This window comes from Falco naumanni, chromosome 15 (genome assembly GCF_017639655.2).
Source record: "Falco naumanni isolate bFalNau1 chromosome 15, bFalNau1.pat, whole genome shotgun sequence".
NCBI classification, from domain to species: Eukaryota; Metazoa; Chordata; class Aves; order Falconiformes; family Falconidae; genus Falco; species Falco naumanni.
This window is the reverse complement of record NC_054068.1, coordinates 13,846,697-13,859,222: the sequence shown is the minus strand read 5'-3', so window position 1 is coordinate 13,859,222 and position 12,526 is coordinate 13,846,697. Positions and strand designations below refer to the sequence as shown.

Genomic DNA, 12,526 nt, shown 5'->3' with positions numbered 1-12,526 from the left:
GCACCTTCCTTCATATCTTTAACTCTGAATTGCATGCAGCAAACATGGGTTTTGCAATAATTTTTATACCTGAACTCTCACTTAAGAAAAGGCTAACTAGGAAATAATGAACAACAATGAAGAACATACAGTCTCACTATGTTACACACATTTCTGCTTTCCTATTTATACATATATAAATATATTTATAACCAATCTGAACTGAAACAATTGTAAACAATCCAGTTACTGAATAAATTACACTTTAGTAAAAATGGGAAAACAAACACCACATAACTATATTAATTAAATTTTATTATTAATACTATATTATTTATATTATTAATTTTATATTATTTTATTATTGTTATTAAAATTAAAACATTAATTGTATTAAAATAAAAAATAAAAATATATGTAGAAAGTGCTCAAAATTAAAGCCAAGTCACATCCAAGGAAACACACAGAATTTTCTATTTGAAGTGGGGTTTTTTTGTATTTCCTCTAAAAGATGGATTGCATGGCAATACAATGGAAACCCCCCAAAACCTCCTGGGACTCTCCTTGGGAAAATCATATTAAAATCACTGAAGTCACAGCAGCATGAGCTGACATTAACTATCTTCAAGCTACCCAATGTTTTAAAGAAGCATGAGAGAAAGCATAAAACTCTGATCCAGACTAGAGCCTTTCCTAATAAACTGGCAAGTCTTGGACAAGCTTGTCCCTCTGGCAGACTCACTATATCCATTTTAATATTTCACATCTGGGAGGACTTGCATCAATGCAAGAGGTTAGAAATTATTTCAAAGTCTCTTACAACCTTTGACCAAGCAACTCTTGTTAAAAAAATAATTTGGAAGGGTAACACACAGTCCCTAATAAGTAGCTGCATTTTCCAAAGTAGTAGTCCTGGTAAGGGCAACTAGTATTTTTTACTAGGATAATGCCCCTGTTGAACTGGAAAGGGACAGAATATGGCTATGCCAGGCTGGTACGAGTTGAAAATGAAAACTTACTGTTCTCAGGTGTGCACATAAAAGGTAGGCAAACCTGGCTTAGCTATTTTCACCATAATTTGCAAATCACAGGTTTAGAAACCTTGACTGGAAACATTGGTGGTGTTTTCTGATAGACAGACCAAAAAAATGGCATGGGGTGAGAAAGAGTATAGAAGGAACAACAGAGTGAGCCAGCGCTCAGAGCGAGTAACGAAGGGAAGAAGAATCAGTGTGGTAGGGGAAAGAGCCTGCAGAGAAAAGCTGCAGGTAATCATTACTGCAACACTGCTAATTCTGTACATCCCCTGCAGACTTCCACTTTTCTAGGGAAAAAGATACTCCAATTTTGCTGCAGACTGCATGTGTCACACTAACCAGCTGGAGGCTATTGGTCCTTCTCCGCATTGGTACTTTTTCCTCTGGTATTTAGAGATAATCTTTAACATCCCATAAATAAACACAAAACAGTCCTTGAGAAATGAACAAAAGCCACAGCATACCATCTAAAAATTACCCAAACTTTTCACTTTCCAAGGAATGGTTTCTTTGGGAATTTGACAGCATACTTTGGAAACAGTGAGCTTGCAATAGAGCTCTTGCAGCCACCTAGGCCCACACCCTGGCGGGCATTTCTGTTGGTGCGCACGTGCTGAAGAACCAGGGAGCACCACAAAGCTACTGACCGGTTTGCCATCAAATAATTTACATCTTTGCTTATAACTCCACATATAACCAGAAAAGTTCACTTTTTTTTTCTTACACCTCCTCCTATTCCTATTAAAACTCACTTAAAACACAGCTGTGATGTCTGGCAGGACCCACTGTACTGCATTAGACCTGAGACACCATCTTGCTCCTCTGCATCTGCAGCATATTTTCAGGAAACGGGAACAGTGTCTTCTCAAAACCAGAGTGGCACTGCTTTTATCTGAACAGGGTGACTCCTCAGCCCCTCACCTGAGCAGTTACACTCACCCATTCCCCAGTTACAAGTCCCAACACATGCACAGACAGGTTTTCTAACTAACAAAAACTTTTTCTAACAAAAAATTCTGGTCACCTTATCATTCCTGCTGCAGTCACTGACACCTTCACACTGAAGACCACTGAACAGTTAATTCCTAGCTTCTCCCTCAGCACGCTACAATTTACCTAATAAATCTTCCTTTGCCTCCACGGAAACCTTACCATGGGTGATGCAAGTACAAGGCTTCAGCAATCCGTAAGCTCTCTTTTCCAGCTCCACCAGCCCCATCTTCTTCAAGCCTACACACCATGTGAGGTTTGAGCAGTACCAGTGGGATAGAAGGTCCCCACTAACCAGTAACAGCTGCATCAGGCTAGCCTCCTGTGCCATCACAGCTGAGTCAAATGCCCAATTAGCCTCTTGGGCAACACCAAAATCCCAAACAAGCTCTCTTGATATAGAAAACACCTGAGTAGTTTCAAAGACTAACTGTTGTCAGCTGTGCCTCGTATTCCAGTTGTATTGCCTTCTTGCACTCTAGATGACCTCATTAGCATGCAGGGCCTTGGTAAGTAAAGCATATTAGTTGACCTCTATAACAAGTGCTCACCTTCACACGTCTTGTTAGACTAATAAAAACTGGATTTACAAATCTTGTCGTGTTACCACATTAATCAGACCATGGTCCTATGTACCAGGTCAAATTACATGTTGACAGCAGCTGAATCCATGGAATTTTGCAGAAGTTTGACCAACCTTTGCCTCATGCTCCCCTTCCTTCAATCTGTTACTCCTATGCCAACTCACTCCAGCTCTGAGTCATCTTCCCCACAGTGTGTGATGAAAAGGTATTCTTTTAGTAAGGCAAAAATCTCCCTCAGTGTACTGGTTTAATTAAATTAATGAGTGAATGTGAAAAATAGAAGTTCAAGCATCCACTGCTGCTGAGAGCAGTTATATCTGGCAAACACAAACTTCCTGAGTGGCCAAACAAACAGCACCTGGTGCTCTGCCTACAGATGGGCTTGGGCTTTGACACCTAGCTCTGCACACTCTGCCTGTTGGACAGGGATTATGGAAAACTACAAAGAACCCAGCGACATTCAGTATCTAATTAAGAGCTTCCCATGTCAAGAGAGCTCTCTGCTGCTTTCTATTACTGTATTAGTCACATAAGGTACAGTACCTTTTAACTATTAAGAAGAGAAAGAAACCTGAGCATACAGTTGACTAAAATAACATAACTAGTAGCTTTGAACCAGGATGCTGAAGGAGAAGAAACAACCTAGACTTTTCAGTCTATCCTGCCCTGCTCCCCAGCCATTTTTGGGCTATTACTTTTTTCATTCTGCTATGAACTATTGCTGTAGCACTGAACTTGCCAAACAACACTGCTTTACATGTTATTTTCATATACTTTCAGGCACTGAGCAATGTTCTAATAACCTTCCATGGCCAGCTGAACAGCATGTTAAAGTACAGGCCTGTCAATAGAAATCTCTTCCCGGTGTATTAGTTCATAAATTCAGCCTTATTTCTTTCAGCTCTCAGAATGTGCTCCTAGCCTCATGACATATAGAATCTTAAAATATACAAAAAAATATTATAGTTAGAACATCAATTATAATATTCATGTAATAGTTTCTAGGAAGTATGAAATTATCAGAAATGCCGAAGGACTTTGGTCGACCTCATAAATTGTAAATCAATAACCAAAATTGAATATAAATGCTAAAGTCCTCATACGCTTGTTAAAGGCAAAAGTTAAGACTTCAAAACCGCAAGCATGACTGCACTCCTCCATGAGCCAGGGCTTCTCAGCTGAGCCACGTGGCTCTGGGGCCCCAGGCTTGTAGCAGAACATTTAAGAAAAAGTGCTTGTTGTGTCTGAGTCCAGCTGTCAAGCAGATCTCTGACTGCAAGCTCCTTGGCCATCCTCTAGTGTACACATAGTATCGGCACCAAAACGTACTCCCCTTAATAGCACTGTTACTCTGGGAGGGAGGGAGGGAAAAACAGGGTTATGCACTTCTTGTAAATGTTAAAATAATCCCATAAATCTGAGTAAAATGAAATTTTTTTTGTGAAATCGTCTGCAACACTCTGCCATGCATATTCTTCCTCAAAAGGACTATTTCAAAATTATGGACTCGGAAATGTTCAGCTGGATAATTCTTGGGTGGCTGAGGTGCTCACTGAAGAATGTAAATGATGTAATAGCTATTGAACACCCCATTATATGGCTGCCTAATTAATGTAAATGATAGTTATGTCTCACTCACAGAGGATTATTTTACACGGAGGAAAATCTACTCACTGCCACAGTAGCCATTTCAATAGTTTTTATAGGAGCAGTTGCATTATGGCTTCATTGAGTAAAAGGTAAGTAGCCATCCTAAATAATGAAGATTGAAGGTTTAATAGTCCCAATAAAGAATCCTGCAGGTTTTTTATTTCAAAAATTAGAGTTTGATTGCAAGCGTATGATAATGAGAGGGAAAAGAGTACTGGCACGTGGAATCCTTCTGCAGCCCAGGCTCCTTGGGAACTTCCACTCCTGCACAGAAATACAGAATAATAAGGACAGAAAAAAAAGAAAATAAGCTCTTCTTTACTTTTCATGACAGCATGTCCAAGCTCCAAGCTTCTCTCTGTGGCAACATTTCAGTGGATATGCTGGATTGTGTCTGTTATACTTAAAGGCTGACATTACTGGAACAGCTGCATACGGCTGATCACGTACACACAAATACCCTCAAATAATGTGAAGAGCCCAGCTTAGACCCATTTGAGTGATGATATACAGACATAAACCAGCCTTGCAAACTTGTCTCAGAATTGTAGCCTATTACAGCTACTCTTTTTTGCAAGGCAATAGTCAAGGGACTCGGCATTTCTGTTACGAGACCCTACTTCCAAGGTTATATATCAGAGATTATAACAGCTATAAAAATTCAAATGAGATTTAAAACTTGGCATGAGCATTCTCACTTGGGATCTAGTATTTTTTAAGCAAATTTTTCCAGGAAAAGCTAAAAGTTTACTTGTTCCACTTGTTATTTTAGGTGTCTATCACTACATAATTCTCAATCTAGATTCTTACACACTCCCCATTTCAGTACCCAAGTAATCTCTTTTCACAGCTGCATTTTCAGAATGGCACTTTGCAGCTAGGACAATTGATCTGACATTTATTTCTCCAAACAGCAAACTTCCAGGAAGGGTTTTAAAAGAACTTCTGTTCCAAGGCAGCCACTTTTTTTCAGCAATAAAGCACCACATGCGTTTTAGCAAGTAAAAAGTGGCAACAACATTAACCTGAATTATGGTAACAATGACTACAAAACAAGCTGGCTGGGGATTTGCAAACACAATCTCCAGATGTCTGCAAAAGATCTGATTTATCAAACACACTCCAGGCAGGATTTGTTGTGCGTTTGTACTTCCTAATAAAAGAGGTCTGTAGTATTTATTTACTGTTAGTGTCATTGAAAGGTGCTACCCTTGTGACATCTTTCAGAAAGATGAGTAGATCCCTTTAGAATAATCCACAGGATACAGAGAGAACCACAGACCCTAGAAATCAAAGCTTGGAATCACCAGTGAAATGAAACAGGATGACGCTGAAAGTTAAATATAGGGAAGAGGGGAAAAAAATCGTCGGAACTGGAGGCAGCCTCAACAGGACACCTCAGGTACTGCCAAGGGGAGGCCCAATGCACTCTGGCTGCAATGACAGGTTAGAAATGCTAAACGCAAACCGTGGAGAATGCAATCATATTGTATCAGGACAGCCTGCGGCCATTTAAAATGCTTCCCTCTGTGTGGGGCCTTAAAAGCACCAAACTGCAGCATAAAGGCTAGTTCTGCCTCTGGGTTTGATCCATTGCCTTGCTGCTGAGGCCGTGATGAGAAGCCCTGGGTAGTGCTTCCTTTAGGGATGATTCTTGTGATGTGATTCCCTGCCATACAGGAGCTGGACTGACATGAACACACTCTTTCCAAGCAGACCTCCACATATCACTCCCCATGGATAAGTGCTGCATGCAAATAACGAATCATCACTTGTCCTAGTGGAAGAGTGGCACAAGGACAGACAGAAGCAGTGGGGACATTAAATTTACATTCCCTCACTTTCGTTCTCACAGTTCAGCCATACAACTTAAAACTAATGCTTCATACAAAGCATACATGGTCCCTTATATACTAGGCTCAATATCCAGAGGAAAGAGAAACATACATGTACATGGAATTAAAATAAGTAAAACACATGATCCAAATTTTTAAATTTGCATTGCAGTGCAATACCTCGTATTTGCAATGATATCACAATAATTACCTCTGTTTCTGGTTGTGTTGTTGGTTTGGTTGTTGGGGTGGGTTTTTTTAAGGCAATAAAGTTGAGGAAATTCTTTAGAATTACTTAGAAAACCCAAGGCTTACCCAAAGAATGATAACATCTTCTGGTTTTGAACAATGACTTACTTCTGTTTAAAACAAAATGAGCTACTAAGGTGAACAGATTGAGTAATCAAGCTCAATTAAGCATGCGCAATATGCACTGTAACAACATTCACTGCTTGGTGAAGTAATAAAACAGCTTTATTTTCTTTTGACTTCTGGCAGTCTACCTCAAAGAACTGTTCATTCCTACTTCTACGCAACTAGCATTTCAGTGAAGATGTACCATGAATTTTAGCTACTTTGCTAAAGATATTGTTGGAGAGGGGAAAACAAAGAAAAACATCCTACAGCTACAAGTAGGCGACAGTATTAGCACCAACACAGGCATCAGGCTCCACTGGTATGGTCCATGCTACATGAAACCAATGAGTTATTGAGCAGAGTTATATTTTGGAAGACAAGCCACTTTTGGGGCCACACACTTAAGAGAACGTTTCAAAAGACAGTTTTCTTCCCATACAGCAGAACAGTTTGTAGCTTCAGGAAAACGACATTAATAACTTGTGGCTCAGCTCTGAGGTACAGGTATTTTAATTCATTATTATTATTATTGTTGTTGCTGCTGTTGGTTTTGTTGTTGCTTTTGTTGCAGCCAACAAAATCGCTATAGCAATCCCCTTCCCCTCACCTCTATCCCCAGAGCAACACATTTTGCTTTGATACCAGAAGATGGAGCCACATGCTCACAGTTTTTAAAGTTGTTTTTTTTTCTTCCCCCCGACCCCCCCCCCCCGTTCTGACAAAAACCACCCATGAAGCAGACAGTGCCTAGAAACTGCTCCCTTACCTTACATGAACTTGCCTTCTTACTGCGTCTGTGTACTGCTAATCTGGTGCATGCCTTACTCTGTCAGCTGCCTTTCTCAGATGTTCCCATAACAACTGAATTTTCCTTACTGCAAATGTATTTTCTGAATTGCCTACCATGTCAAAATGAAATCAGGAAACAGAACAAACTAAGCCAGACATTTCCAACTGCTAAAATGCCACACTTTTAATTTCCTTCATGAGAGGATATACTCTTCAAGGGAGTCGTACATGTCCCAGAACCATCGATGTAATACTCTCATCTCCTTACCTTGTTCAAAGGCCAAATAAACGCAGATATAATATTATGTTCACTCTGTGTCCTAAACCTTAAACAGACATACTCAGATGAGAGAATAGGCTAGGCTTGTACTCTGCAGACCCTTCAGCACTGCTGCAGTCACCCAGAGTAAGCTGTGTATTTGATGCGACTGAAACGTGCCTTTGCCTACCCCAGCAGTATGCTGCTACCCAGCATGACCGGTTGCCACAGGGTAAGGCATGGTTGGTTTTTTTCACTCTGTTGAAGGCCAACAAAGCCCCATTCTGCTTCAAAATCTACTTGCCAAAAAAAAAAAAAAACACCAAAAAACAACCAAAAAAAAACCAAACCAAAAACAACACAATGAACCAACCAATAAAACCCACAACCTGCAGTGGGAGATGCTCTACCATGGCTGCTCCCTCAGGCCTTGCTCCAGAGCAGCTCCCACCCACTGCCCTGCAGATGTAGGGGCTCCACAGGCAGGGCAGGCAAGGAGCATTGCTGACCTCCCCGCAGCTCCATGCTGAGCAGTGGGACAGCACCAGTCAAGTCTAGAGCAAATCTTCTAAACCCTGCCCCTTAACCAACAGAGATGTCCTACTGCGTACAGCCATCTCCATGAACACATTAAACTGAAAAGAGCCTTTGTAAAATGACATACATCTGAGGGGAAGAGAAACTCTTCGCTAAAGGTATGAAAGCCTGTCAGGGCTTTCCTTTGTTGGCTACTTGCTCGGCGTCAGCTCAGCTGTATGAGCAGCCAGTCCTAGGGAGTCAGATCAAAGCAAGATAATGGCATTCCTAATAAAGCCAGCAGAGATCTTTCAAGTAAAAATGTTTATTGTTCAAGAACACTGTCAGGACCTTTCATGTCCTTTCCTAACCTGGCAACACCCCAAGTTACTACAGAACTGTTTTAAATACACAGACTTAATTATTCTTTTTGCCACTTTCAGACTGATCTGAGGCAGCAGAAGCTGGTGACTAGCTTTACTCATTCATTTCCTTAGTACAGTGTTGTAACGTCTTTTGTAACAAATCCTCCACCACAACACTTCACATGTCTCCAACAGGACATTAAATGTGAAGTCACCAAAATGTTCTAGCAAAGCGGTTCACCACTAAACACGGGCCAAAGCATGCTGCCTCTATTACCCTGAATGCTGCAACCTGCTGTCAGCAGTAAATAATTCACGCGTGGTTTCAGCTCCCACCAGTACTTGGGGAACCTCCACCTGGTGGGGAAAACCAGAAGGGTGTGTAACACCAAGCAGAGCCCACAGTGGGTGAGATTGATAGAAGTGGTGATCCTCTGTCCAGAGCCTAGAGGTATCACAAGGCAGCTTTGGCAAGTGGAAGAACTATATTAGTAATTACTACTAATTCTCAGCTTTTATTTAAAAAATTGTACTCGCAAGCTTATCTCCACCAATTAAAGGCACCCTGAGCAGCAAATCTGAAGAAAATGTCTTCAGACATTTTTCCCCCATTTCAGTTCTGTGGCCAAAAGCCCAGTTACAGCTTCGGCTCCCAGGATTTCTGAGCAGTGTCTCTAGCACTCTCTGTATGATTTTTGGACAATCACTTAAAAACTTGGATTTGCTTCCTTTGCCTGTAACATATGAATAATATTCAAAGTCCTCAAGTGAGCACTACATGTGGGAATCACTTTGGGGCTACAAAAGCACTCTGTAAAAGTGTAAGGGAGCTGTGGGCTGGGATGCTGAGGCATGCCTCAACATGGACAAAAAGGATTTTCATACCCTTCCCGTCCAGTCTGGGTCCCACATAGAGCAGCCACAGCTGTAGCAGCCAATCCTAGTCAAACTGCAGCAGGTGGAGAGATCTCAGCCATGCACTTGGTGCAGGCAGAGGCCAGCTGTGTGGCAAAACCACCGAAAGTGGCTGTACCATGCATCTACCAGGCTTAAGCCACATTAGATTACAAAACCCATAAAGGACACCCAGGCACCACTCATATAGTATGCTAGATGTATCCCAGATATATCACCTGCACTGTTCATGCTCTCTCCTCAGAGAGAAATGGAAATCCCAGACAGAAACACAGGATTTCTTTTGAAGATCTGCACTGAAATGACGACAAGCTGAGGAAATCTCCAGGAGGAAGCAGAAAAGGCCACACTGTTGACTGACTATTGTGTCTGCAAGATGGACGAGAATTTGAATTCCTTTGTAAGGAGATCAAACATATCACTTAATAAAAACAAGGCATCCTACAATGAACCTCTCTTTCCCATATTTATTCCTCTCTAAACACAGCAGTGCACAGATTACAGGAAATGGTTTTACATTTAACTTCAACCCCAAGTGGTAAAGAAACGGATTGTATCTCACAATGTAAATTTGCATCTACCATCATTTAATGGATGTTTTATACATGCTATGTACTACTGTGTTTTTATGGAAAGGCAAAAAAATTACTTGGGAATTTGTTTTTAATTAAGCAATAAGGCTCAATGGGGTACTGCTATCATGCAATAAAACCACTCCTGGGGTGTTGTGAGGCATTTGGTCCAGATGAGTGCTTCAAATCACCCCCAGATTGTGATTAGATGATTACTCCCTGGAGTTAATATTAGATGGTTCTCTCTAGAGTTGTCTTATTGCTATTATAAAAAGTCTTCAACATGGGGAAACTAAGTAGCTTTTGTGCTTGAAGAAGATGAAGTTCACAGTTTCGACTGTTCAGTGGCTGTCTGAGCTATGTGGGTCCCATAGATCAATTCACCTATTTAGCATGCGTGAAAGATCATCTCAGTGCATTTCTTTGACCCAAACAGTTTTACAATTAAGTGGCTTTCTTTTTTCTAGGAGATGGAAAGATATAAAGAGCAAACAACTCCAAAATAAAGCAATCCCAAGACAAGATGCTGAGGAATTTGGTTTTGAGATATAAGTTACTGGCTTTATCTTTTTGTAGGGAATAATGAATCCTAATCACTACGATGCTAATTGTATTAATGAAGGCTAATGCATGCAGCAGCGGTAAGAGATCCTCCCAAGTTGCGTGCATGAGGAGGTACACGGCCCGAGGCATTTGGGGGGGCTCCCAAGCTAATTAATTCAAACAGCACCAATGGTACAGAGCCAAACTGCGGTGCCTTCCCCTGCCTCCCCTCAACCGCTCTTCAGGATTCAGGTTAGAGAACAAATATTTCCTTCTGAGAAAAGAAAAAAAAGGAAAAAAAAATCAGGAAAAAAACCCACCCAAAAACAAAGCTTCCTGCATATTTCAGTATACCAGTAAGAGAGAAATCTCAGGAAATAGTTAACTCTTGCAGGTCCCTTCTACTCCCAGAAAGGCAGGATGGTAGCACACACACGTGGACAATTTTTGCACAGCCTGAGCTGAAGTACGGAGGAGAATGCTCAGCTCCTTCAGATGTCCCTCAATAGCCCACCACACACCTCCTATTACACAAATGCTGTCTGGTTTCTCGAGCAGGCAATAATTTTTACACTTCACAAATTAAGGTGTGATCCTTTACACATCCTCTGCATCCTCGCCTGTGTCACATCTCATACCCTGCACAGCCCAGGCAGCAATACACTCTCTAAAGGCCAATAAACCTCTTCTATCTAGTAAGAGTTCCTCATGGTTCCTCCTTCAGCTCAGCACCTCTCCATTTAAAGATCCAGCATGCCAATGGATGGAGATCCCAGCCAAGCTGAGGTATGCTCTTTTGGTTTCCAGGATATCAGCAGAACACCTTGAGAAAAACCATACCACCTTCCTGTTTTCCCTTATATTTGAAGAACACGAGAGGAGACAAGGATTTCCTTTTTCTTTTTTCCCCCTTCCCCTTTCACAGAGCTCTCTGCACTATACACCCAATGCATAAAACTTCCCCAAGCAATCGCAGCAGATGTCTTCCTGCACAAAAGGCATTGATGTGGGGCAAGGCGCGGGTCCCTTACATAGAAATGATATTTCCTTTCTGAGCAACACACACACTCAGTGTGGGTAGCAGTTCCAAAGGAAAGAGACCAAAACATGTTCTTCACTTAAACAGAAGCTATATCCATGGGCAAAGCAGGGTTTATGAATGAAACTCTTTATGTGTCTTTGACTACTCAGTCAATCATAGGTGAACACATTTACATCTTTTTAAATTAACTAATGATTATCACACTCTTGTTCCCTGTGCTTTTTCCCCACTTCAATATTTGAAATGCCTAATCTACCTCAGTTTAGTGTTTGAAATACCTAATTGTTCACCATGATTTATCTTGTGCAATAAAAGCACACTCTGAATATGAGATCACTGTTTAAATAGAATGGCAGTAGTAGGAAAAGAGTTCAGAGAACAGAATGGTGTTATTCTGGAAGGAAGGCTGAGCCCAAAAGGTGCAGTACTCTCTCACAAAATGCTGTGAAATGCTTTCAGCAGCTTTTCTAGACACATCTCTTTTTCCACATTAATTTCATACATTTTTCCTTTAACATTATACCTCTCTCTGTACTGAATACCTGCACCTTATCACAGTTCTGGTATTAATTGCCTGTTACTTCACCTCTTTCTCGCTCTTCCCTTTCATATTTGGACTAGAACCTGCTCCCATTACTGGGGAACACTACTCAGAAACAGCGGTCTGGCAGCCTGCCAATCCTACTGCTTGTTTGTCAGTGCATATTCACCCATCCCACCCCTCTGAAGAGAGCAGACTTCTGAACTTACCCTGTTGTATGTCCCTGTGCTGGACAGTTCTTGGGTGCAACCTGGAGAATCATGCCAATTGACCCACTTGATCAATCCACTCAGAAAACGAACACGAAGTTTATGCTGTTAAGGATTAAAGAAAGCATGGGTTAGTGACATGTGAAAAAAATGAGACTAGGTAACCTGCACTAAAAAAAAAAGAAACAACCTTTCTCACTGAACCAATGCAACTCCTTCCTTGCTTGAACCTGCTCGATTTTCAGCTACAAAATGCCCTTGCTACCTTCAACCCAACAGCCCACACAGGAGAAGCCACAGAGCTGTCACAGGGCACATGGGCATTGGTGCTCTGGGAGGCAGG

The 12,526-nt window shown here is 41.3% G+C and overlaps 1 long non-coding RNA gene across 4 annotated transcripts in view; it reads right to left on the bottom strand.

The window, feature by feature from the left end:
- The window catches only part of LOC121097776, a 45,183-nt gene extending 32,901 nt beyond the window's left edge, over positions 1-12,282 (bottom strand). For all 4 annotated transcript variants that reach the window (XR_005831075.1, XR_005831076.1, XR_005831077.1 and 1 more), the window contains exon 1: positions 12,184-12,282. This is a non-coding gene — a long non-coding RNA (uncharacterized LOC121097776). The remainder of the gene's footprint in view (positions 1-12,183) is intronic.
- Between the last annotated feature and the right edge of the window lie 244 nt (positions 12,283-12,526).